Below are 27,726 nucleotides of genomic sequence, written 5' to 3'. Positions count from 1 at the left end.
AAAGACTCCTACTCCAAAAAAATAATTAATTAGACTGATTCAATTAGATAGTCTCTCCTGGTAAATCTGAGACAAAAATGTTGAGATAAGGAGATTTAAAAAAAAAAAAAAACTAAGAAAAGAAGCTAAAAGCAATCTCTTATTAACAAATTATGACAGCCCAAATTTCCTCTATTTCTGATGCTTTGATCAGCATTCCCTTTTTCATTAATAGCTGCATAATAAATCTCCTTTTACTTGATCAAACTTAAGTATGCTTCTGCCTCTTGCAATTAAACAAGGCTCAATACTGATATTTATTCTTTGAGTGGAATTGGAAGCAATGAGACCCTTAGAGAAAACGTGGAGTACATAGAATTGCTATTGGATCGAATTGGAACTAATTGTAATGCCCTAAATTGGAAAATTAGTGTACTATGGAACGTAGATCTTTGTCTGAAGTCACTCAACACATGTTCGTTAAGGGTGTGATATCAGGAATCAGGTAATTTCTGCCAGATAATATTCTAAGTGGATTGGTAATACAGAGACAAATTGATTAAGTGATTACTTCTGAATACATTAGGCAAGATTTTGAGAAAAAGACTCACAAATGTACTGATATGCTAGTATTAACATGCAAAAAAGAATTTATACCCATTCTACCATAAGAATTCTTTTTTGTCTGTAGTCAGCAGGATGAGACATCTAAAGAGCAAGTTCAGAACATTCTAAATATCCATTCAATATTTTAACTATAAGAATTTTAAACATATAGAAATATTGAAATAATTATACTAAAACATTCATAGACCTAGCATCTAGCATCAGTAATTGTCAATTTTTGCTATAAATTTATGTTTTTATATGTGTAAAAAACAAAATGTATTGCCTAAAATGTTGATAATAGGTTTCAACATCAGATCCTTTTCCCCTAAATTATTCTTTATGCATTCTCTAAAAATAATATTAGCCAACATAAATATGCCATTGTCATACCTAAGAAACTCAATAATAATTTCCTAAAATAATTTAATATACAGTTCTTATTCAAAATTGCTTATACTTAACAATTTAAAATAAAATGGAATTTTAAAAGAGAAATAAGTATATCCACAATCATGGTAGAAATTATAGCATATGTTTTTTTCAAAAATATAAAAGGCAACCAATATTTAAGCAGAATGATGAACAAACTTGACCTAATGCTACACATAAGAAACTGTAGCCAACAAAGATTATTACACATGTTTTTCAAATACTTATGCAACTGAAAAAAATAATCATATGCTGGGTAAAAAAAAACAACCAAACACCTCAAAATTGAAAACATGTATTTTGTTCTTGAAAAGAATAAAATTATATAGAAATGATAAACATTTATTGATTATAATTCCCAAATATTTTGAAATAAACTCATATAAGTAGCTTATTTCTCAAATAAGAGATCACATTGCAAAGTAGAAAATATTTGAAATGCATATATACTAGGGAAATTTAAAAGACTTATTTAAGAACATTTAGAAGTCAGTTATTTAAGAATTTATGTAAAAAGTTGGAATAGATAATTAATGTGCCAAAAAGCTGAATGAAAGAAATAATTAGAGCAGAAATTAATGAAATAAAAAAGAAAAAAAGCAGCAAAGCCAAATATTGCTTTTTTTTTTTTTGCAAAGATTAAGTACTAAGAAACCTGTAAAAATTTACCATAAAACAGAAAAAAAGAGGGCACAATTAATCAATATCAAAAAAAAGTGAAAGACTACAGTGGTAAAGGCAATGAAAATAAAAGTATAGTTGATTGCAAAAATGGCTTCTAATTACATTTTTCCTCTTATCTTTGCTTTCCTCAGCGACTTTTTTAGCCCCTCCTAAAGAAAGGTTGAGTCTATTTCAACATACTTTGAATTGGGTCTTATCATTTTCTTTGCTAAAAAAAATGTGGTGGAAAATTATGTCATGTAAGTTCTAAGACCAGATCTCAAGATGCCTTCTATGATTACCATCCTCTTTCTGTTGAACCCCCACCTTCTCCTTATAAACAAATCCATACTAGTCTGAACAGATGAGAGACCATGTGGAGCAAGGCTGAATAAGCCCAAAAGACAAAGCTGAGTCTCCAAATTTGTGGAAAGGGGCCCAGCCCATATTAGCAAAACCACCCAGCTTAATACAACTGGCTGAGGAAGCATGTGACCCCTCAAGTACAGGTTAGACGCTATGACCTATGTTAAAGTGACAAAAAGAAAGTACAAAGCCAACAGAGATAATAGATAGATAGATGACAGATGTGTAAGATTGGAGAGGCAGAAACAAGATTGTTATTTGAAGATAACATATTTCTATGTAAATATTTTAAAATCTGCATTTAAACCATTAAAATTAAGGAGTATATGTAGTTCACTGAATACATCGTTAATGCACAAAAAGCAGTGTATCTTTTAAGCCAATAATCCTTAAGGTAGTTTGTTTCACAGAACTATTGTAGAGGGACCAAAAAAAAAATTTTTAAGGATAAGCTGATTTTATGCCAATAAACATGAAAATTTAAACAAAATTCCTAGAAAAATAGTTTTCCCAAAATTGATAGAAGAAATAAAAATCTAGTCTTTTTATAATTGAATGTAATTAAAATAAAGTTTTTGATAAAACGTCAAGTGAAAATCTTTAAACAAACAAAAAATTCCAATCTTAAATGACTACTTTGATAAACTCAAGAGTAGGAATATTCAAAACTCTTTATGACCCCAGCATAGCTTGATACCAAAACCCCTAAAAGATTAATATCTCTAATGAATAGATACAAAAACCCTATAAACTATTATCAAAAGGAGTCCATCAATTAATTAAAAAGACAATATGTCAAGGAGGGGTGCCTGTGTGGTTTAGTCAGTTAAGCATATGACTCTTGGTTTTGGCTCAGGTCATGATCTCAGGATCGTGCACTGGACTTCGGCACTGGGGATGGAGCTTGCTTAAGATTCTGTCTCCCTCTCTCTTTCTGCCCCATCTCCCTCAAAAGACGAAGACAATGTCACACACACAAAAAAAGTATATCTATTCCAAGACTTAAAGGGTCGATTAAAATTTTTAAATAAATCCATGTAATTTTCTAATTTAACAAAAAATAATGAAAGGAATTATAATAATTATCTCAAAACTCATTCATAATTTTAAATAATAGAGAACTAGAAATTGAACTGAATTTTCTTATTCTGATACAAGGCATCTATTTAAAAACAACAACAGATTTAGTGATAAGATGAAGGATTCTGAGTTCTGGAGTGGAACAAGGATGGCTCCTATGACTTGTTTATACATTTTCCTGCTAGTCCTACCCTGTGCAATAAATCAAATAGTATTAAAATGATGATGATGATGCTGTCTGAAATAAAAATTTTCTTATATGCAGACTACATGTTTTTCCCATGGAAACTTCAAAAGAATACACACTTACACTCTTAGAGTTGACAAATTGAGTTACATCACTGGACTACACATGAAGTTTCTATAAAAATCAATCATAGTTATATATACTAGCAGCAAAGAAGAATTATTTTTTTAAATAAAACCATTTATAATCACACTAGTCTAACGGAGGTTAGATGGGAAAAAGTGCAATCTCTTTAATAAATGATCCTACCTAAATGGAATATGAATATTAAAAAAACAAACTTTGACATCTCATTCTATATGAATCATAGTACTAAATGTTAAAAGTATTAATATAATGCTTTTATTAGAGGATATCAAGGAAGAATATATTTATGGTTTTAGCTAATTGTGATAATGTCCTACCTTATTCCTCAGCCCACCTGTGAATACACCTGTACCTGTTATTGCTTGTTATTGACTGGTTCTCTACATGCTGAAAACTTTCTGCCTTTAGCACTGAAGACCTTTTCTTCTTTGAGGCAAGTTTTTCTTTGGCAACGTTAGGCCAGATCATAATTCTACTCCTGCTTTTCTTGACTAAGAAATATCATAAATGAACCATCATATCTTCTATATTCCATTGACATTACTTCCCAATTTACCAATTGAGTATAAGTTAATTTGCCTTATGAAGATACATGTTCTGGCAGAAAAAAATACACTTTATAAGCAGTATACTTTTTTCTTGTGTTATACAGAAGGCACATATTGTTAAGTTGTCCTTCCATTAATGATGCCAAATTTGATCACTTCACTGAAGTAGTGTGATATTTAAATTTGTTAGTCAACTTAATTGCCATGGGAATGGTCAGATTAAACATTATTTCCACTGTGTCAGTGGGGATGTTTCTAAATGAGATTAGCATTTGAAACTGTAGACTTAGTAAGGTGGGGGCATCCTCCAATCTCTTGAGGGCCTAAATAGAGCAAAAGGTGGAGAAAGGAAGAATTCACCTCTTCTACTTCCTGGCCACCTGTTGAGCTGAGACACTAGTCTTTTGCTCTTCAACTGGTATTCACACCATCACCTCCCCTGATAGTCAAACATTCAGATTCAGTGTGTGGAATTACGCCACCAGCTTCCCTGAGTGTACAGTTTGCACTTGGCAGATCATGGGGCTTCTCAGCTCTATGTGAGCTAATTCCTCATAATAAGTCTTTCTTTCTTTCTTTCTTTCTTTCTTTCTTTCTTTCTTTCTTTCTTTCTTTCTTTCTTTCTTTCTTTCTTTCTTTCTTTCTTTCTTTCTTTCTTTCTTTCTTTCTTTCTTTCTTTCTTTCTTTCTTTCTTTCTTCTTTCTTCTTTTCTTTCAGATTTTATTTATTTATTCATGAGAGAAACACAGAGAGAGAAGCAGAGACAGGCAGAGGGAGAAGCAAGCTTCTTGCAGGGAGCCTGACGTGGAACTCAATCCCAGCTTCTGGGATCATGCCCTGAGCCAAAGGCAGATGCTCAACCGCTGAGCCACTCAGGTGTCCCCATCATCTATCTGTCTATGTATTCTTTATTTAAAAAAAAATTTTATTTATTTATGATAGTCACAGAGGGAGAGAGAGAGGCAGAGACATAGGCAGAGGGAGAAGCAGGCTCCATGCACCAGGAGCCTGACGTGGGATTCGATCCCGGGTCTCCAGGATCGCGCCCTGGGCCAAAGGCAGGTGCCAAACCGCTGCACCACCCAGGGATCCCCCTGTCTATGTATTCTTACACACACACACACACACACACACACACACACATATATATATATATATATACATATATATATATATATATATTCATACAATCTTTATAAAATGGTTTCAAAATTATATTATCATATCACTATTGACAGTAAACTGGGTAAAGTTTAAGATTAGTTTGCAGATTATTAAGAGTACTATATTACTATTGCTAGAAATAGTGATGTAAATCCATCTTATATAAGTGAGGCAGAAAAAGAAATCTACAGAAAGAACAAATAACCAAGCAGAGCTAGAGAGAAGTGAAAGTTTGAGCCCCTGTATCCCTACATAACACAGGACATATCCTTGATGGATCATTAATGTCTTTCTAAGTTCTTCTTTCTAGATAGTCCTGAGGCCTGTTGCTTGACTTATCCTTGGCTATTATGGAATACCTATTTTAATATTCCTCACCACCATAGGTTCTCTGTTTTTACACATTGCATGATGTTTCATTTTTTGCTTGAAAACAGTCAATTCCTTACTAAATTAATAAACTCATTTAATGTTGAGAAAACTTAAGATTTAGGGCTGCAATGAAACTACCATAAGCCCCACAACTAGCAGAACTGGAACTGTTTAATTATAAAGCCTACCCCCTTTAGAATTACAAGATATGGTTAAAATCTTCTAAAAAATTCATATATTGCCTAGTTGTCCACATGATCTCAAGAACTTGTTTCCACAGAGTTGAACATCTTGACTCTGATTTTGAGTTAAAGTTGGTACCAGGATTTTCTTCCCATAAAACATCACTTGACCAGTTACAAATATGTCTTATGAGCAAAAATAACTAAGTTGGAAATTTTAGAATTGTGAGAAACCATAGCTCAAATACATTGGCCTTTTATGGTTATTAACTCAAATGATTTAAGAAATAAATATGCAAGAATTCCTACAAGCGTGACCATCAAAATAGGTCTGTTCCTGGTAATACCAACCTAGCAGCAGGAGTTACTTGAAAATGGCAAGAGAATTTTGTGCTCCTTAAAGTTTTCAGAAAAGTTGAGCTCTCTCAGCATCCAGGTTTTCACATCAGAGAGAGTGAGAAGGAGGAAGAAACAAAGCTTTCGTATATTTGCTTGACTTTATACTGATCTCATATGGGAATTTTAGCAAATTTTGTCTCTAGATTATAAAAACAGAAATCTGGTCGTGGTGGATAAGTGAGAATCTACATAAGAATGCATATAATTATAACAAACCTTAATTAGTTTCTGATTTAAATCTAAATCTAATACATAGTTTGTCTAAAACTTTTATAGTAATCATGAAATTAATTAATATTTTAGGAATCAAATATTCCATATGAAATAAATCTATTTCAATATCTTCTAATATCTCAAATGCCAACTTTTAATTGTTCATTTTACTTCAGCAGCCTACCAGGTCAATTTACTCATTTTAATGCAATTTCATAAAGTTATTGGAACATTGCAGTGTTTGGAGAAGTATTTTTCTAATATCTTAAAATTCTCATTTGCCTTAGCTAAAAAGAAATTTAAAAGTACATGCCTACAAATGATAATTTTAAAAAAGTTTTAACTTTGATAGAAGTAAGTAGTTACTGGCCCCAAGTCAGTCAAACAACAAGAAAGTATGCTTTTGTTTCTAAGGTAATTCAAAAATTATATGGAAAGCCATGGCCAACAAGAGAGGCTGTTACTTGCACAAAGTACATGTGTCTCATTTCCCAAGTCCATTTACTGCTTTTATGAACCAATTCCTAACTCCATTCAAGACTTTCCTTCCTTTCAAATTGCCTACCCTACTTTATCCTCTAGCAAATCATGATAATGTTCAACCTCAAGGCAGATAGATTTAGAATTATAATATGTTCAAAATGTAATATTTTACTACTAAAACATTAGCAGTAAATATAAAAATATTGACTTCAAATAATTGGAAACATGAATTTTTAATATATGTTAATCATAAAAATTGAGTAAGATACCATCAGGATTAATATGAAATTGATAACTTTTGAAAAGGAATGAATACCTCAATGGTAGTAAGAACCAAATTTTGTAGAGTCGTCTCAGGATTAAACACCTGCAGCATATTCTGATATCCAAGAACAGAACTAGGCTGAAGCTAAAATGGAGACTTGTGTGATCATTTTCAGCATTATAATTTCCTACAAAATTTGAGTGATTTGCAGAACTGTGATAGATTTCCCATGAATAGGATAGTGGCAAAAGCTTTGTAGATTCAAAAATAGTTTTGCTGAGGCAATGAGAAGTAATACACTATCAGAATAGAAGCTGTTCATATTTTACCAAGCTGTTTGTATTTTAGAAGCTGATAAAAGAATTAGTCTCTAAACATTGCAAAGTCTTGCTTCTCTTATTTTATTTTTTGCATTTTGCTTACATTATCGTTCAATTCTCTTACTATCTCTCAGCTGATGAAAAATAATAATTGTATTCACAATTTAATAATTAAATGTTCTGTATAATTTTATATTTATCAAAATTTATAAATTTGTACTTCTAGTATGAAGCAAAAAATGTCAGATAGACATTTATCTGAAAATATAAAAAATCAGGATGAAAAATTCATGGAGCTCTACAGAGGTATCAAGTCCTGGCAGATGGAGACCTGAACTGACTGAACAATGAAGGTCATTTTGCTTAAGGAGTATGGAAGAGTTTTCAAGGGTGTTTCATAGGTTTAATCTAACAGGCCCATTGACTGGAACTCTACATTGATTGATTTCACACAGTATTGTTTGTATTCATGAACTCTGATTTATATCAATATCACATCTTAAGGCACTATCTTTCTGGGATACCAGACCCACTTAATCAGCAGCAATATGCTGATACACAAATGCTCACTGATACACAAATGCTTACTTAACAAAATTGTTGAACTGTGATAAAAATGTAAAAACAAAATGTGAAAAACACAGAATATTCTTAATACACAGATAGATTTATGTAATTTTTATCCTTTATGAATGATTGCATTTCCTGTGATATCAAGTATATCCATCCAGTATATCACCTGTTGCTCATAATACTATAGCATACTTAACATATAATAAATTGAACATGATGGATAAAAATGAGAATGGGAGCCGGACTTTAAAATCTGTGAATTTGGGCAGCCCTGGTGGCTCAGTGGTTTAGTGCCACCTTTGGCCCAGGGCGTGATCCTGGGGACCCGGGATCGAGTCCCACGTTGGGCTCCCTGCGTGAAGCCTGCTTCTCCCTCTGCCTGTGTCTCTGCCTCTCTCTCTCTCTCTCTTCTGTGACTCTCATGAATAAAAAAATAAAATAAAATCTGTGACTTATTGGGGAACCTGGGTGGCCCAGTGTTTAATTTCATCCCTAATGCCCATCTTTATTCTATTATTTTCATATATTTTATTTCTTCATATGTCATAAACCCCATTGGACGTTAAAATTCATGTTATTTTAAACAATTTTCCCTCACATTTTGATATGCATTCATTCTGTGCTACTAATTCATTCTTAGAGTTTTATACTTCTATATGAGATAATTTTTTAGGCTAAAGAACTTCCTTTAGTATTTCTTGTAGTGTAAACCTTTGATGACAGATACTCAGGGTTTATTTTAAATAACTTATATATCATGCTTATTTTAAGGAACATATTTCAAACAAATATAAAATTCTAGGTGAGCATTTTTTTCTTTTACCATTTTAAAGATGTCTATTCACTGTCTTTTGGCTTCCATAGTGTTGTTGAAAAGTCAGACCTATTTATCTTGTTCACTGAAAATAATGTGTCTTTCTTTTCCTCTTGATGTTTTTAATACTCCATTTTATAGTTTTTTAGCAGTTTTTGATCATAATATGGGTTAATTATTTTTCCTTATTTCTTTTTCCTGATTAGAAAAAGTTCACTCTCATTTTTGGAACTGTAGATTAATTTCTTTACTTTTGGCCTATTGTGAATAAACTGGCCATAATTTGGAAGGGTATACTTTTCTTCCTGGAAGAATTATATACCTAATAATGGAATTACTGTGTCAATTTATAAAATACTATCAAACATTTTACAAATTGCTTATGCTTTACTACCTACTACCAGTGATATAAGGCTTCTATCATTGCCAACTTTTGATGTTGCCAGTCGGCTTAGTTTACCCAATCTAGAAAGTATGTTTTAGTTTCTACTTTAACTTTAATTTATAAATTTAAATTTCATTTCTCTGTTGGTGGATGATGTTGAGGAGCAATCTGATTGACCTTTCAGATATTCTTTTTTATTTTTGATTTTTTGTGTGTATATCTGTTCCAGTCTTTTGTCTGTTAAAATAGAAAACTAGTTTGTCTTTTTAAAACCTGACTGGTAAGTTATGTTTTATAGATAAAAGTCTTTGTGAGACATATATATAGTAACTTTTTTCTACCAGTATCTGCCTTGAATTTAAAATTTAATTAAATTAAATTTTATTAAATTTAATTTAATAGTATCTTGAGTGAGCAAAATATCAAATTTTGATAAAGTCAAATTTATATTTTTTTATTGTTAGTACCTTTTGTGTATTACTAAAATCTTTGCATTCTCCAAAGTATGAAGATGCTTTCATATGTTTGCTTATAGAAGTTTATTGTTCTGACTTTAACATTTAGGTTTTTGATCTACTTCAGATTTGATTCTTGTTAATGGAATGAAATGAGTCAAAGTTCATGTTTTTGCCATATACCTATCTCCCTGCGGTAGATAGCTCCATTTGTTTAAAGTACTTTCCTTCCCCCACTGAATTGCAGTGACACTGCTGATGAAAATCAAGAGCTATCAAAGAGTTCTTATTTCAGATACTGTGTTTTCCAACTTTAAGGTATCTTTTGATCCTTTTTAATGGTCTTATTCTCTAATTACTTCATCTGTTAGTCCTTTGCATTCACATTTTCCCACATTTCTTAATATGTACCTTAATATTTAATCATATTTGAAGTTTTGCTGTTAACATTCACTTCTAGCTCCTCCTTGGGTCTGTGACTACTACTTTAGACTAATACTACTACTAAAGACTACTTTATCTGTTGAATTATTTGTCACTTATTTCTTTTGTAGTCACATGCCTAGTGAGTCTGTATTGGATGCCAGCCATTGCTGAGGTTCTATATTATGTTATGTCTTCTGAAGAAGGGTTATTTTATTTTCCAGTGGGCAGTTGAATCACTTCAAGGCTTGGTTCTAACCTTCTGGAGCAGGTCTGTTTTAATTTGTCCTTACTTTTTAGGTCTGATTTAATTTGTTCTTACTTCATAGATATAGCCCTGACTACAAGAGCTTGGCCCTTTGAAGTCTCCGTTCAATGCCTGGGTTGTTCATCAAGTTCATTCCACTCTGGCTGGGCTTGAAATCTAATATCTCCACAGCAGTTTACAACTTATGAAATCTCTATTCAGCTGTGATACCTCCTAATGTCTTATCTTGTGTACATATAACTTATGAGTTAGCCAAGGATCTATTTGGGAGTTTTTATGCAGAATTTTGCGATTTGGTCTTTGCAGTTCCCTTCTATTCTGTCCACTGCCCCCTCCTAACGCAGTCCCCTTTAGCAAGCCTGAACATCAGTCTCCACTTTCCCATTCAGAATTGCTCTCAGCTTAAGTTTCAAAGTCCTTATATAACTTGGAAAATGGTTTCTGAGAGAAAGGTAAAATGTGTGACTTACTTCGTGTGTTGTCCTTTTCTCAAGAATTGTGGCACTCTTCTGCTTGCTATATAATGCCTCAAAAAGTTGTTTAATACATATTTCCAACATTTATAGTTGTGTATGACAAAAAGAAGAAGCTCCTATAATAATGGTAATACCAGCTACTTCATCATGGCCAAAAACAGAAGTCCTAAGTATTTTTGTTTTTTAATATAGGTGAAACGTACTTTAAAGTTTCATAACTTAGTCAATCTCTCACTTTTTAAAATAATTATATTAATGGGAAATTTTGATTACAATATTTTTTTCTTTCTAAAGTTCTTAGAAAATATAGAAGAGAGCAAAAACTTCCCATATGAACTAGAATTTCCACACACAAAGACTAAGAATGTAGCTTATTTCTTGACCCATGTAATTGTTGACTTAGCTAAGACTTTCAGTCAGACATGGTTTTAGTTTGAAGTAATAAATACAGCATATTCACTAGAAATTAAATGGAGTTAACTAAATCTTCTGTAGCAGCTCTAGAATGGTCATGAAATGCAAGGATACTTGGCTATCGACAATGGACACTGGATTTAAATGTAAGACTTACTACTAAAAGGCTGTATATCTCCTTATGTTTTCCTTTAGTCACAAAATTGAGCCTTTCTAGGAATTGAAATACAGAGATTTCAAGCTTATTAAAAAAGGCCAAAGTGTAATAGTCTAATGAAATGTGACCAATTTGGAGGAAAAAGTCACCCTTTACAAATGGCAAAAGACTTAAACCTTTGCTTAAAATTTACTAATATAGGAAATATTACTGAAGATCATATAATAAATATTCAGTGGATTAAACTACTGCTTACAGTTGAATGTCAGTAAAGAATTATTTTGCATGTGGCAGGAAGTTGTTGTTGTAAACTATGTGCTGGACAGAGAAGTCACAAAAGTATAATTATTTTTCCAGCTTAGGAGACCATAGGTTTTTTTGCTTGCATGAGCAATTCAAGGATTCAGTAATTTGGCTGTGGTTTGGGTGCTTCATTTCCTGCCAAACTTCATGTTGTTCAGAACAGGCAAAAATACATCTATTTTGACTGTAATTATGCCAAGCATTTTTAACAGCCTATACATGACACATAAAGAAAAAGTGAAAGGGAAATGCTTACTTAATTCAGTTGAAGACTTAATTAGGAGCTCAATTCTATCAGACATTTAATATTGCATTTTATTCTCGTTTACATTTTTTTCTAATAGAAAATAATGGCATGCCAATTGTATATGATTATGGATAGCTATTTATGGAAATAGGTCTTGCCTCTATACTTAATTACATTTTGTTTGGAGGTTAATATTATATTATAACTGTAGCTTTTATGTGAATCTATTCTTATAGTTTTTCCTCTCTCATTAAGACTTAGATTGCTGGTTTATAGATTCACTTGTTTGTGTTTTTCTCTACTTCTTTTTTCTATTTCTAGGCCTATTCTCTACTACTGCATTATTCTTTTTGATGACTTTAAAGGCATTTAAGGGTACAGGGAAAGAAATAATTCATTTTTGCCACATGCTGAAGATTTTGATGAACAATTTCTTTATAAGCAAAATAAAAACATGCCATACATTTTGTGCTTCTTAATAAATACATTTGATTTTTATTTAACTTATCTCTTTGTTTACACTTTACCCCACAATAGGATCACTGTGATTGCTATAACCTATTCATCTTAAATCATACGAATATGCATCGAAACTGATCATGGATATCTACCATTTGCATTCAATATGGTTCATCACTTCATGTTTCTTCCAATTCTGCAAAAGAAGTAAGAATCACTTTTTTGCCTACAAATATCATAGAACTAATACATTTTACATAGCCAATAATAAGGTTCAAGAAAGATGTGACTAGATTCACATTTCCATTCACAGTATTACTTGATAGCAGCATGTTTTCTTTATAGTTTAACCCCATTCCTGGCCTAATTGTTTTCATTACTTAGTAATCACTAAGTATTTTACAAAATTAATTTAGATTATATTGGATAAGTCTATTTAAATTAAGAAATCACATAGTTTCACGTTTATTATTATTCCATATTATCTAGGAATGGAGTCAATATGATCCTTCATAAATTGAAACCATGCCTTCCTAACATGTTCTGATATGCCAACCAATAAATAGATTCTTATTCTTATTCATGAGATTCTGTGACCAATAACTAGCTAGTAAAGAATGTGTCGAAATCAATCAAGTTTCAGATACATGCTCATAGATGGATAGGGAGCGTCACTAAGTCATCTCATAAAATTGCACTTTCTATCTAACAACAGAAGATATTTTTATATTGGAGTTGCAAATATCTGTGTTTGGTGAAATCTCCATGTAATATATGCAGTGAAGAACATTACCAGGCACTGAGAAACAATAGGCTTCTATCAATCAACATATATTTGAATATGAACGTCTTTTAGGAAAGCTTTGGATTTTTTTTTTTCTTTCACTGACATTGATGTTAATTAAGTATCATAATTTAATGAGCCCCAAAAAAGATTGACATTTATACAATTAGTCTTCACATGGTACGCAAATTTGATCCTCTAAATCTGAATTTCAGACAACTGGCACTGCCACTGTGCACATAAAACCATGACACTAGCTTCCAGGTCTTCCATTACATTCCTAAGCATGGTGACATAAAATAAATGAAACGAGACAAGGCTTTGACCACAATACTGCTTTACTCAATTAAGAAGAATATATAGAATGAATGGGGATGCCATCAATGCTAACAAGGCTTACTAAAACCCCAGGACAGCCATAGTGGGATAACAAAATATTAATTTGTAATGTGTCTTCCATTTATATTTGCAAGTATTTCTAAGGAATATTTGCAATTCATGTATTGCAAATTCATGTATTCCAGATTCTTTGCTTTAAAATGCCCTAATTCCCCCACTAATTATCTTTCTGGAGAACTCATTCCCTTGGAATTTTTTGTCTGTCCTGTTTTGAGGGGTAAGATGCTTAGATTTCTTACAAGAGTCACTGCTAAGGGAATAGAATTACAATGATTGTCTTAGTCCAGTGTTTCTTTACCTCCTATGGTAATACATTAAAGGCTTTGTGATATCAGTGTGCTGAAGTATGACTAACATTTAATTGTGGAGTGGAGTAGACTAGACTGGACTAGAAAATAATAGAGTGAATTACACATCGTAATCCTAGATGTTTTCATTTATGTGTTATATATTTATGTGTGTGTGTGTCTGCATTAGATTGCAATACAGCATATTTATGTGTTTATCAATTGCATTAAAAACGTTTAAAAGCACTTGTTTATTTCTAATCAGGGCTTACTCCAGGAGACAAAGTATTGTCCTCAAACTGCATGACTGTTACATAGGGGAAAGAAGTGAAATAGATCTTGAGACGACCACAATATCAACTATGATGAAACTGTAACATGACCCCATTTTATAATTCCTCTGCTTAAGTTGTGAGTGGGTGGGATTTATAAATATAATGAGATTATTTCTGTGATTAGATTACTTTATATGGAAAAGACACAGGGAATGTGAAGATATAATTAAGGTCTCTATCCTGGGAGTTTGTGTTAATCAAAAAAGTTTCACCTGGTGGGTCTGTCCCAATCAGGTGAAACATTTAAAAGAGGATCTTGAGGTAAAAGATAGGAAGCAGCAGTAGATGTGCTCATACTGACCTTAAAGAAATAAAATTTCCATGGTGTGGAGAGGGTCATATGGAGGATAACAATGAATGACCTCTAGGAAACAAGTTCCTCTCTTCTATAGCTACAAGAAAATGAATTGCACCAACAACCAGAGAGCTTGAAAGTAGATTTTGAGCTTTGGATAAGTTTACAGCCCCAGGTGACATCTTGATTTCAAGCTTGTGAGACCTGAAGCAGGGACCCCGTTAAGCCATGGCTAAAGAAACTGTGAGATAATAACTGGTATTGTTTTAAGTCACTAAGTATGTAGAAATGCATTACATGGCAGTAGAAAACAAATGCAGACTGAGTCTCCTACATCAGAGTACAGGGGTCTGTCTCTAGTTGTCATTTTCTCACTAAATTTCTCAAAACAAAAAGAAATCCAATTTGTTTTACTATTGAGCAAAATTTAAAGTGAAATTAGCTTTGTAATTTTAGCATTGTTACTTAACCTGTGTGGATCTCTATTTCCACATTTTCTCATCTGGGGTATGTATGTGTGAGAGAGAGATTATAATCTAGAACTGTGAGAATTATGACTACTGAATACATATTTATTTTAAAATTACTTAATCACCGTTCCAATTCTATTAGCTCTCTTTATTATGTAACAAACCAGTTTATAATTTAATTTCAAAATTAAAATGAACTAATACTCTCAGCAATTCAGTAAAATCTTTGCAATGCTATTTTCACTAATTGAGAATTTATGATGATTTAAATAGAATGAGACCTGAAATTAAAGAGGAGAAAAAGAATACATTAAGAATACCAATAGAGCAATGAAGATATCTGGAAGAAATTTAATATATTTTAAAATATATTTTGGTGATATTAGATTATTTATGATAAACTAATCTTATATAGATTAAAAGATCTCTACCTAGCAATTTTTCATTGAATATTTATCAGGAATATTCATGTACTTACTCTGACATTAAGAATAACTTTTTATAAATCTACTTGAAATTTCCTCCCATTGATTTTCCATATTAATGAGTTTTTAATCCAAAGTTAAAGCAACTCAGAAGTATTTGAATCTATCAAAATAACATAACGTCTATGAAATTCTTGTAAAAATAAAATCTACCTCTAAATATTTTTGCCAAATTAAAAAAAGTTCAGGAAGCTTGAATTTATTGAAGCAGAGAATAAATTAGTGGTTCCAAGAGGCTGGAAGGGGGGATGAGGGGATAGGAGTGTGTTGGTCAAAGCCTACAAACTTTTGTGTCTAAGATGAATAAGTTCTGGAGATCTAGCATACGGTATGGTGACAGTGGTTAACACACTGTGCATTGTATATTTGAAAGGTGCTATGGGAGTAGAGTTTTAGTGTTCTGATCACACAAAAAATGAAAACTATGGGAGGTCATGGATGTGGTAACTAATCTTATTGTGGTCATCATTTCACAAGTCATCACACTGTACACTTTATACTTACATAATGTCATAAGTCAATTACATCTCAATAAAGCTGGAAAAAAATCAGTTCTCGTGGCTTTAAACTGTCTATGAAAAGCCTCTTCTGATAAACAGTCTAAATTTAAAACTAGAAACAATCCCTGATTATGGATCTCAGTAGAAGTTAATTGTGCACTTAGAGCGCACATCTGCGCGGGATGAAATCTGACGCTTCCATTAGTACAATGGGACAGGAAGCTGCCTGCTTTTGCAAATCTGAATCAATGACACATTTCTGGAGCCATGTATGTATCTTCGTGCTTTATATATCATGTTGTTATTTTTTAGGGATCATGGTGATGATGACCACGTGACTAACATTCCCTATCATATTTAGCAGAGTATTTTCTTGCCCAAATTACCACAGAACCTATTGTCTGGCAAAAGATTTTTCCTCCTAGAATCTGCTTTTTAGCACCAAATGACAAGCACTTTTTCAATAACTTGTTACAACTATTATGGATATCTACTGTACATTAAAACGACATTCATCAATTGGTTTGTTTGCTCACTTTCAGATTTTTCTATCTTCTTTTAAATCTTCTTTCCTATGATTAATTCTTCAAAAATTGTCCTTAATAGAATGAATAGAGGATCTTTTTAACCAAAGAAAAGGAACAGTTTTAACATATTTAAGAGGTGACCTGGAGGAAGAACTTTGGATTTCTCCACTTCTAATTTTAGGTCAAAGTGTGAAAGTCCACATTAAGACAACATCAAATGGGGGGAAATTTTGGCCTGAATAATGACAGTGACTATATTAGAAATGAGTGCCAACATGAGAGCTTTCAAAGTAACTCACAATTTTGTGATTTTTGAAAAGCTGTAGCTTCTTTTCAAAATTATTAAACAGATGTGCAAAAAAAGTCATATATATCTTCCATGGCCTGTGCTGCCTATTTGCTGAAACTTTCCTGACTGCAAACTGGAGATGAATTTTGAGAGGAGCTGCCAAGGATGGGCTGGTAGTGGGCACAGTGCTCCAATAGTACCTGTGGAGGCCTAGCCCGAGGGCTCAGATGATTGAAGCAAGTGACCCTCTATAGAATTGGACCTGGAAAATATAAATAATGGTACCATGCGGTGAAAAGAGGAGTAATGAGAAATGTGAAGGGCATTAAGGAAAAAAAACATGGACCAAGATTAAGAGTCAGCATTTAGCTGTGTCCATAGTGATGCTACTGCCCTATTTTGGGGTCTCAACTATCCATATATTACAATCTCTTCCTTTTTTTTCTATAAAGTTTTTATTTCTTTATTCATGAGAGACATACAGAGAGAGACAGAGACAGAGACAGAGACACAGGGAGAGGGAGAAGCAGGCTCCATGCAGGGAGCCCAATATGGGACTCAATCCCAGGACCCCAGGATCATGCCATGGGCCAAAAGCAAATGCTCAACCACTGAGTCATCCAGGCATCCCGATTGCAATCTCTTCTATGTAAGATGTCTTAAGTGAGTTTCATACTTCATCAAAAGCAATTCATTGGTTCAAAGAATTTCTTGGATTGCTAATAGATTTTGGATACCTCAATTTCTCTTTTATTTATATTATAAAATGCCTACCATTTTTAATTATGTAACATGGGAGTAGGATAGACAAAAAAAGTAGGAGAAAGAAACAATGCTCCGTTATGTTGGGCCTATTCTGATATTGACTTGAGTCCATTCAGTAAATAGATTTTGAGCTGACATAGCTATGAGCAACACTAAATTGCTGTCATGAAGAGTATTTTACTTCTTATCTACCAACTTTGGATATTTGTTTCAGAATGGAACCTCTGAAATATGATTAATAAATAACCAGATGATAGCATTTTTTTTTCCCAAGTTAATAGCAGCTCAGTAGAAGAGTATAGTAATTGCCATTTGGCACAAAACCTAGATAATCTTTGCAGCAATGGTTCTCAAACTTTTTGGTCATGGGAACTTATTTCCCTCTTAAAAATTAGAGAGGACCCCAAAGAGGTTTTTTTTGTTTGTTTGTTTTTGTTTTTTAAGATTTATTTATTCATTCATGAGAGACAGAGAGAGAGAGAAAGGGAGATGCAGAGACACAGGCAGAAGGAGAAACAAGTTCCTTGCAGGGAGCCCTGTGTGGAACTCAATCCCGGATCCCAGGATCACGCCCTGAGCCGAAGCAGAAGCTCAACCGCTGAACCATCCAGGTGTCCCCCTCAAGAGCTTTTGTTTCTGTGTGTTATATCTTGACTTTCCTTATCAGAAAACATAATGGAAAAAGCTCTTACTTTTTCATTTTTTGGGGGGAAAAGTTTTAAAATACTCTTTTAAAAATAACAGAAACATGTTACATGTTACAATAGAATATTTATAAAACTAGCTATAGTTTAAAAAAATGAGTGGCAATATTTTGCATTTTTGTAAGTCTTCTTAGTTCCCAGATGATAGAAATAACTGGATCAATTCTCTACTCAATGTCCAATGTGAGATTTTTTGGAGACCAGTGTTGGTCTCCTTTTGCAGCTATTATGATGGTTGGTTAATAATAATACACAGATGATCCCAGCTAGAATATTGACTTACATCAAATAGGAGCTGTCTTTTCCAGAGGCTATACCCTCTTACGGCTCCAAAATGGCCAGTGACTGATAGGTGGAATTTAAAAGACTGGTTCCTGCCTCAGGGAATAACTCCATGCTGCAATTTTTGCTTTAGAGCCTACCCATGTATTCAGACTGAGGCTAATCTCTGTTGAGACCATTCTTGTTTCCCTCCTGATACTGCTTATGGTCTCATGCTCTGCTTCTAGAAAACCCAAACTAAGATACTAAAAGTTCAATAATCTATATCAAATTATGTTATCTCTCTGTGTAAAACTTTCCAATGAATTCCAACCTCTTCATTGCTGCCCACAAAACATTTCTTTAACTGGTGGCTTCCTACCTATCTGACATGATTTCCTGTCAACCAGCTAAAGAGGAGAGTCCTTCTTCAGGCCATTTTCTCTTTTTCTTCAGTCTGGAATACTTATCCTGGGATCTTTGTAGGGCCAATTTGGCATGTTCAGATTTTAGTTCTAATATCAACTTCTCCTAGAAGCCTTTCTAAATACTCTGTCTAAATTTACCCTCCACTTTCCCTTCCTCAGTCATCTGTCAAATTCATTCACTACTATTGGAAATTATCTTATTGACGTGTTTGTTACTATCTTTCACTCACTAGAATGTCAGGAGTAGATTTTATCCTTGTTGGTCACTAATGCTGTGTGCTATGAACTAACGTGGAGAACTGATTCTGTCATATAGTAACTGTTCAATAAGTATTTGACTTGAATTAATATTGAATATAATATTTATAAAACTAATTTTAAAATAATATTTTTCTATGATAATGTATTAATTTACATCCATTCATTGAACAAATTCTTTAGAGTACTAATTTTGTAGAACATTGACTTAAATATTATAAAGGTTAGAAACCTGTGGAAGACATTGCTAGTTTTTTCCCATATCTGGTTCTCTTCCTTAGCAACAAAAGAAAACTGTATTTTCTAGCCTCCTGTGTGACTAGGTGGATCCATGCGGTTGAGTTCTAAATGGAATGAAACGTGTGTGAAAATGGGATGGATCTCTTCCATTCTAAGACATTAAAAAGCCAACACGCTTCCTTTACTTTTTGTTCCTCAGCCCTCCAGATGCAGGGAAAGAAATGTATGCCTCTGAGGTGACTCTAGTGAACAATGGAGCCGAAAGATATCAGGAGCCTAAATACCTGAGTCACCACTTGGAGAAAATATGCCGTCATTGGATTTGGTGTTAGTAAAAAATAAATTTTTATTGCATTAAGTTTCTGAGATTTCATTTTTACAGCTGCGGGCATGTATTTTCTTGACTAAAAATAGAATATCGATAGTCGTCAAAAAGTTCATACTTTAATAAAAGAGAAAGTAAGGAAATATAACTGTATTACTTATTACTACAAAGCAAGTAACCCCAAACTTAGCAGAATAAACAGTAAACATTATCTCAGTGTTCCTTTGGATCAAGGCCTATCCCACGTGACTTAGCTGGATGATTCTTTCCTGGGGGGTTTCTCTTAAAGTTTCAGTCAGGCTGTTGGCTGGAATTGGAGGCATCTCAAGGTTCAATGGGAAGGATTCCCTTTTAAGGTCACTGCTTTTGGCAGGTCTCCATTCTTCCTTACCACATGAGCCTCTCGGCAGGTCTTCTGAGTCTTCTCTCCATCCTGGTTTTCCCTAGAGAGAGTGATTCAGGAGAGAATAAGACATAACATCTTGGAAGGAAACTACAGTTCTTTATAATCTATTCTTGCAAGTGACACTCCATTACTTCTTCCACATTCTATTCACTAGAAGAATCCAGCCTCCACTCAAGGGATTGCTGAATTAAGCTTCACCTTTTGCAATAGGAAGTATCAAAGAATTTGTGGATCTAACTTTAAAATAACAACAAGAAATGCAAGGATACATGTAAAAAAATCTCATAACAGTGGTATAGGCAAAGCATTTATAAGTATATGAGAACAAGTGATAAGCAAAGGTTTCAGTGGAAATGTGGTCATTGCTACCTTTTAATAAATGAAAATTGGAGTAAAATCATTTTAGGCAGAGGACACAAGATGAAAGGTACCAGAAAATTCAGAACCTGATCAAATAATGAAAAATAGTTTGGCCACGGCCAAATTATATGTATGAGAGGAGTATTTGGATTGATAACATGATATTGCAGGGAGAGAGCCACCCATTCCTGTTTGTCCATGATTTACAGATGGCCAGACAAGAGAGAAAGAAACAACAACACCACCAACAACACCTCTTCAGATTCTCATAGCTTAATCAGCATATCCCTGCTCTTGCAGAAAGTGAAGCAGCAGCTGTGTGTGAGGTGATTCAGGATTTCATCCAGCTGCCGGCTTCCCAACATCCTTACAACATGGATGGTGCTGGATGTAGATGTACATTCCTCACCAGCAGGGAAAGATCTCTATTTTCATTTTGGAGCTTACACCCCATCTAATACTGCACTCAGTTACATTTCAACGAATCATGCTTTTTATTGAGTAATGCACATAAAAATATGATAAATACTTTTACAGTCCTTTCTATTGAACAAGTGCTTTATCAAAGTGCAAATATATTTGGATAAGCTTCTTCACCTGAGACTATGCTAATACATTAAACCAGGCTAATAAGTTACTTGGATAAACAATAGCTCGATCCAGGTCTGGGGGCTGGGGAAGAAGGGGGTAGTGAAAGCAAACTAATTGATTGGCAATTTTCAAGCTGACCAATCAATTAAATCTAAAGCCCAAACCAGTTTATTCGCCAGATTGGAGTTTTATTTAAACCTCATTAATTGCAAACTTGGAAAACAAAAGAAGACAAATGACCACAAAGTTTGGATTCTCAAAATGGATTTAAAGTATTCCTTTTGTCTTAGGAGGATAAAAAGATACTAGTTTCATCAAAGTCTGTAAAATGTAGAACCCTAATGAAGAAGTTAAGAATCTGAAACCTTTTATAGAACAAAAATCTCTAGTATTTGGTATGCTATCATAATAGATCTCTTACCGTAGGCAAACAAAAGATGCAATTCATTCACACTTTCCAAACAGAAGCCAGAGAACCAAGTCTTGTAATGGCTAAACTGGAAACATTTAGGTCACCCTATCTGAGTGCTTACCTCTTTGTGTAATACATCGTCAAAAAATATGTTCTGACAGTTTCAAGAACAATATAATTATTTTTTTTTAAATTGAGGATGACATACTGTTTTATTATTTTATGAATGTAATGAAATATAGAATTTATCTAGAGGGAGATTCCACTTTGATTTTCAATTAGCTTAACCAAAAAGGATAAAGACAATTAGTCACAATAATTTTTGCAATTTCCATCATTATCTATCAGACTACACTAGGGATCATTTCTATTTTTATACTTGGAAAAAAACACAGCAGGTATTCTGTCCCTCTGCTAGCTAAACTTGTGTATCTATTCTGCACAATTTATTGTTTAAGCTGTAAAGGGCTTTTGTGTGTCTTCTGCATAATTTTTAAAGATGGATGACAAATGTTTAACAAGTGGAGGAAGACGGGAGGGAAAGGAGAGAATGTGTGATTATATTTAATAAAATTACAAAAAAAATGTTCATTTGGAAAATATCTGCTTTGTAGTGCTAGTCAAACATATTGCAGCACACCTCTTACCAATAACTAATGTTGGCTGGGCGCAATCCCTAAAGGTTAACTGGATACCCATAAAAATAGATAGTCACATTTTAGGGAAATGATACTTTCTCACACTTCAAAAACAAATAACTATTGAGTTTATTTGTGTTCTTTTCCTCACACTTATGTTGGAGCCAATAGTTCTCATCATTAACTTCTGGAAAGTAATAATTAACCCAATGCTCTAACACAAGGGTCTCTTGATATGCACTGTCTCTCTTCCCAATCTCAGTATGTTGTTTTTTTTTTCTCTTGTTTTGTTTTGTTTCTTTAACAAATTACGCATTAGTTCAGACAGTACTGTTTATGAAACCATTCAACTCTGTTTAAGTGATTAGAGCAACTGCATGTAAAAAATACAATTTAAAATCTCGTAGATTACATTTTAAAGAAAGGAAATAAAACTTTCTGGGAAGAATAATATCCAATAAGAAGCATAGAAATATTAGTAAGACAATCAGTGGTAGAAAGCTTCAAATAGAGTTCTGCAGATATTTTCTTACATGTCAATTCTTCTTTTTTTTCCAAGTTGCTCTTTCTCTAAATAGTTTGTCATTCTCATGATCATGTCAAAAATTTAATTCATATGTCAGTCTCTAAAATGAAGAAGTCATCTCCATGATATCTTACCTGGAATTTTCCATTAGTGTTTTGACACAGCATATTCCTTATCTAATTTAGAAATACACAACAACTTTGTGGAAAGATCTTTTGGTGGTCCCAGCTTACTCCCAAAGAAGGTCAAAGTCCTAGATATTTCCTGTGTCTTCACTTTCAGTTCAACATTGTCCTAACAATACCCGCTGGACTGAATGTTTCTCCACAATCTGGAAAACTCATTTTTCTGCTCACCTCAAAATATTCCTTTGTGAATACTGGTATAGACTGAATTGCATACTCCCAAAATTCATATGTTGAAGCCTTAATTTCCAAAGTAATGGCATTTGGAGATAAGACTTTTGGGAGGGAATCTGGCTTAAATGAAAGTCATCAGGGCGGGGTACTCATGATGAGATGAGTGGCTTTATTAGAAGAGAAAGAGATACTGCATTTTCTCTCTGCCACATAAGGACAGAGAGAAGATCATCTGCAATCCAGGAAGAGGGCTTTCACCAGCAACTGAGTCAGCTGGCATCTTGATCCTGGACTTCCTGAGTCTCTAGAACTGTGAGAAATAAATGTCTGGTGTTTAAGTCATACAATCTGCAGCGTTTTGTTTTAGCAGCTCAAGCTGATTAATAAAATAGATAATTCATATCTTCACAAATGCATTGCTTTAGAAATGTGCCCCCTTTTTACTACAAATTTTCCTAACACTTGAATTTCCAAGCAATTAGATTAATTCATGCCAGTTATATTATTTCCTTTAGTCTGATTCTTTTTTGTTGACAGAGTAGTCACTTTTTTCCCCCCACTTTAGTGGTTTCTCATGAGGTCTTCAATAAGAATTATTTAATTATTTTAAGTTTTATAGAAGTAAATAACATTGAGTCAATAAGGAGAGGGCTTAAATGAAATGCACAGATACAGAGGAATCATAAAAAAGAAAATTAGCTGATTTACTAATTTAATTATAAAACTTACTACAATTCTAGAAAATTCAGTAGAAATTAATGTCTAGAAGACACTCTATACCTTGCAGATGATCAAACAACTAGTATTTTTAGTTAAAAAGTGAAAGAGTGTTCAAAAACTTGGGTAAGTTTAAATAAAAAGCTAAATATAAGGGCATATTCTAATTTCTTACCATTACTGCTATATTTGATCATTGCCCTATAATCTACTTAATTAGTATCTCATTATGAGAACATGCTCACAGTCATAAAAAAAAAAAAATAGGGGAGGGCACCTTGTCATATGTTGGACTCTCTGAGCAAACACTGAGGAGGAGTTTGGGAGGCAAGATATTTATGAGGGATTGACACCTCTGGGAAGAGAGAAAAGTAAGATTATGAGGCAGACCTGATCAAGTCTGGGGCAATGTTGCCCATCAGAGTTGACCTGCTTTGGATCCAAATGGCCTGGCCTTTTTACGCCCACTTCAGTTAGAAACTGCATGGAGGCTGCTCTGGGAGGGTCAAAGTAGCTCTCTGGAGCTGAGACAGATTCTGAAAGGGCTGACTGCTGGTGATGTCTGCTAAATGCCCTTCCTATAGCCGAGTGGAATCAGATTGGCTCATGTCAGTTTTTCCACGACACCTAGATATTTAAGATGACCCACTTCCATTCCAGTGTGGGTAAAACTAAGTTCTGAACATCCTAAATAATGTTCAGTTTCAGAATATTTTAACAAATATACTGACTGTTGAAATAAGTGCATTGCCTCTGACTACCTTCTGCCATATACATACCCAACCACTCAGCCTTCTAAGGTCACTTGGTTACTTTTGGAAAAACTGACTCACTGTGGAAGACCACACTGGCCATCTAATGATGTTCTGGTCACAACTCTTGCTCCATTAGACCCACCAAATGGCTAATTTCTTTTTACCACACATTTTATCTGGGGTGAATAGTACAGGGAGGAAATCTTAATACCCAAGTGCCTATTCTCTCCTTTGGAACAACAACCATTGTATAGGTTGTTTGATTACTAGCAGACATATGAAATAAAATGCTTAGAATATTTTAATCCTAAAATATTCAAAGAATTGCTAAAACTGAATAAAGCTTTGGCAAAAATAAAATATTGTTTTCTGTTTCTTTGTCACATAACCAAACCTTTTATCCCCAACTCTCCTTTGAAAGGATGTTGATTAGCATAACACTGGTCTTTTCTCTAACTCTTTACTCATTTCATTCTTCAGAGGTGAAGTGATTTAAGCAATTTACAGGTGTGGGTAAGAGTAGCTGAGAATTGCAGCTTCACTCTGTCTTGCAGCTTCACTCTGTCCTTCCTCATCTGTGGAAGCTGCTCAGAGACAGCATAGGTTCCAGCATGCTGTTCCAGGACATGCCTTCCACAAGGGGCTTTCTCTGAGCGGAGGGTAAGAACCAGCCTAATTTTGCAAATATAATCCACATTCTAAACCTGACCATATCCATCATTACTCATTGTGTAATTCCTTACCATTTCAGTATCCAAACATGAAAGAGTACTCTGAGGGTCTTCCTCAGAAACACCCAATAACTAGGATAGAATAAACAAAATCCTTATCTGTTTCATAGCAATGAGTTTGAATAATTTTTAACATAAGTAAAAAAAAAAAAAAATTAAGAAGTTAATCCGAAGGGAAAAAATGTATCTTTTGATACTACAGTGGTAAAGCTCCTTCAAAATTCCGCTTTGACTTCAAGATAATCAAAATTCTTACAAATAATATGAAGATCTGATAATAATACAACACAATAAGTAATGTAAACAACTCAAGTGTTCATCTACTATGCCACATATGACTCCTCTGGTTTCTTTTTGTTTGCTGATTTATTCAGGAAAATATTTTCAAAAACTGGATTGACCAAATGGGCTACTTGCCCCGGCATTGTATAAAAACAGCCAGAAATGTTGAATAAATAAATCAATACAATGGAGCTGTATATTATAAAAAACAAGCAGGGTTTGTCCTAAATGTTTGCCCCATAGCCAGGTTTACTTTGAGCCAGCATATGAAAGATTTTGTGATTAGGCCCCAAAGCATAAAAATACCAATTAATTATGATGATTAGATATGTCTTCATTAGTAGTCTATAAATAAATCATGCACAACATTATGCAGTCAGCTATCCTGGAAAAATATTCTTCTAGAGGGCTGTGAAAACAGCTTAATTAATTATAAATGCTCTGCAACTTATCACATATTATATTTTGAAATGTTAAAGCATACATATATACACATGTTATATGTGTGTAGAGTTATTTGTCAAACTGTTTCAGTGTTTTTTGTGCTATTTAGCACTAAAATGCTTTCCAGAATCAAGATGGAAGTTTGTTAAAAAATCTTTATTTATTGTTAAAAATAAAAATGTTATTTCAAACGGTTGTGTTTCCAATTCCTTTCATGTTTTCAGATGACAGAGTGATTCTCTTTGATATTTAACTTCTGTGCTTCCAGAAATGTTTTGTGAATGTGCTCCTCTCCTCTTCCTGCCCTACTACCTCCTTGCCCTCAGTGTATTTTCTTTGTTGATTCAAAAACAATTTCTTCCTAAACACGTTGCTGTTATTAAAAACATTTTAATTACATGGGCGATTAACCCATTTACGCAAGGACTCTTCTAGATCCTCTGTTCCCCTTCTCCACCCAGCTAGAACCTCAGGAGACTGACCTCTGTGAACTGCATCAAGCAATTCCCTTGCCCTCCAATTTCCAGTTGAGTTCTGCTAATGGGGATCCCTGGCAGGAGATCAGATATGGGTGGAGGGGGGATTTATTCCCTTCGCTCCATCTCTGCAGGTTGACTATGTACCTCAGCCAAAGGTCACAGCTACTAACAGTTGATTCTTACTGACAGGTCTCCCTATGGATTTTAGTCCTTTCAGATCTAAGGGTGGTAACAGGTCTGTCCACATAAGTCATCCTGAGCTACTGCATCATCTCTTTTGTTTCCCCTATACCGTACCCTAGCTTTTGTAAAGAGTCTTTTTATTAAATTCATCTCAAATTACCTGATTTGAATATGTAATCTGTTTTCTGCAGGACCTTGATTGATACATGATTCTTCTTGTAAATTATTCAAACAATACAAAAATAGAGTAAAACATGAACATCCTCATTACATATTTTGATTGTGAATACTGAAAATACTATTTAAATTGGCTTAAACACCTGGATTTCTCTAGTTCTCTGAGTCAATATATCACATGCAGAAACACAAGCAGAAAGATGCACTTTTCAGAGCTAGTTAAGATTTAAATAGTCCAGAAAAGAAGTTCAGGATACAATAGACATGGTTTTTCATCCACTACTCTGGGAAGCAGTTTATCTCAGTTGGGGTCCAGGCAGAAGAAAAAAAAAAAAATCAAATCAATGATTTCAACATGAATAGTTTTATATAAAAGCCGATAATTAGGGGGCGCCTAGGTGGCTCAGCTGGTTAAGCATCTGACTCTTGATTTCAGGCTCAGGTCATGATCTCAGGGTCCTAGGATTGAGCCATGCACTGGGCTCTGGTCAACTCTACTTCTGCTCTTTCCCACTTCCTCAATTCCCTCATGAGCACACACACACACTCTTTCAAATAAATAAATAAAATATATATTTTTAAAGTTAATAATTAGGTATTGAAGAATTAAGAAGGAAAGTTAAATTATATAGGAGTGTCTACAGGCTATGCTACCATCCTAGGGCTGGAGGTTGCAAATATACAAACCTTGAGCATGGGCCCCTCAGAGTTGAAAATAAGACCTTGGAGAAAGAGGTGCTCCTTGACCTGTGCTAGTGTCTGTTTGCTTGGAGGTGCAGCCCCGAGGGACCAGGACCCAGACATCTAAAGGGGAATACTGAACAACTGAGCACATCAAGACTGGTTCTGCAAGTGCTGAAACACTGAAAACTCAATTCAACATTTTGCTGAAACAAACTGCTCTTGCCAGGGAAAAGAGAAGATGAGGCCAGAG

The sequence above is a fragment of the Canis lupus genome, chromosome 12 (assembly GCF_011100685.1).
Source record: "Canis lupus familiaris isolate Mischka breed German Shepherd chromosome 12, alternate assembly UU_Cfam_GSD_1.0, whole genome shotgun sequence".
NCBI classification, from domain to species: Eukaryota; Metazoa; Chordata; class Mammalia; order Carnivora; family Canidae; genus Canis; species Canis lupus.
This window is presented reverse-complemented; position numbering follows the sequence as displayed.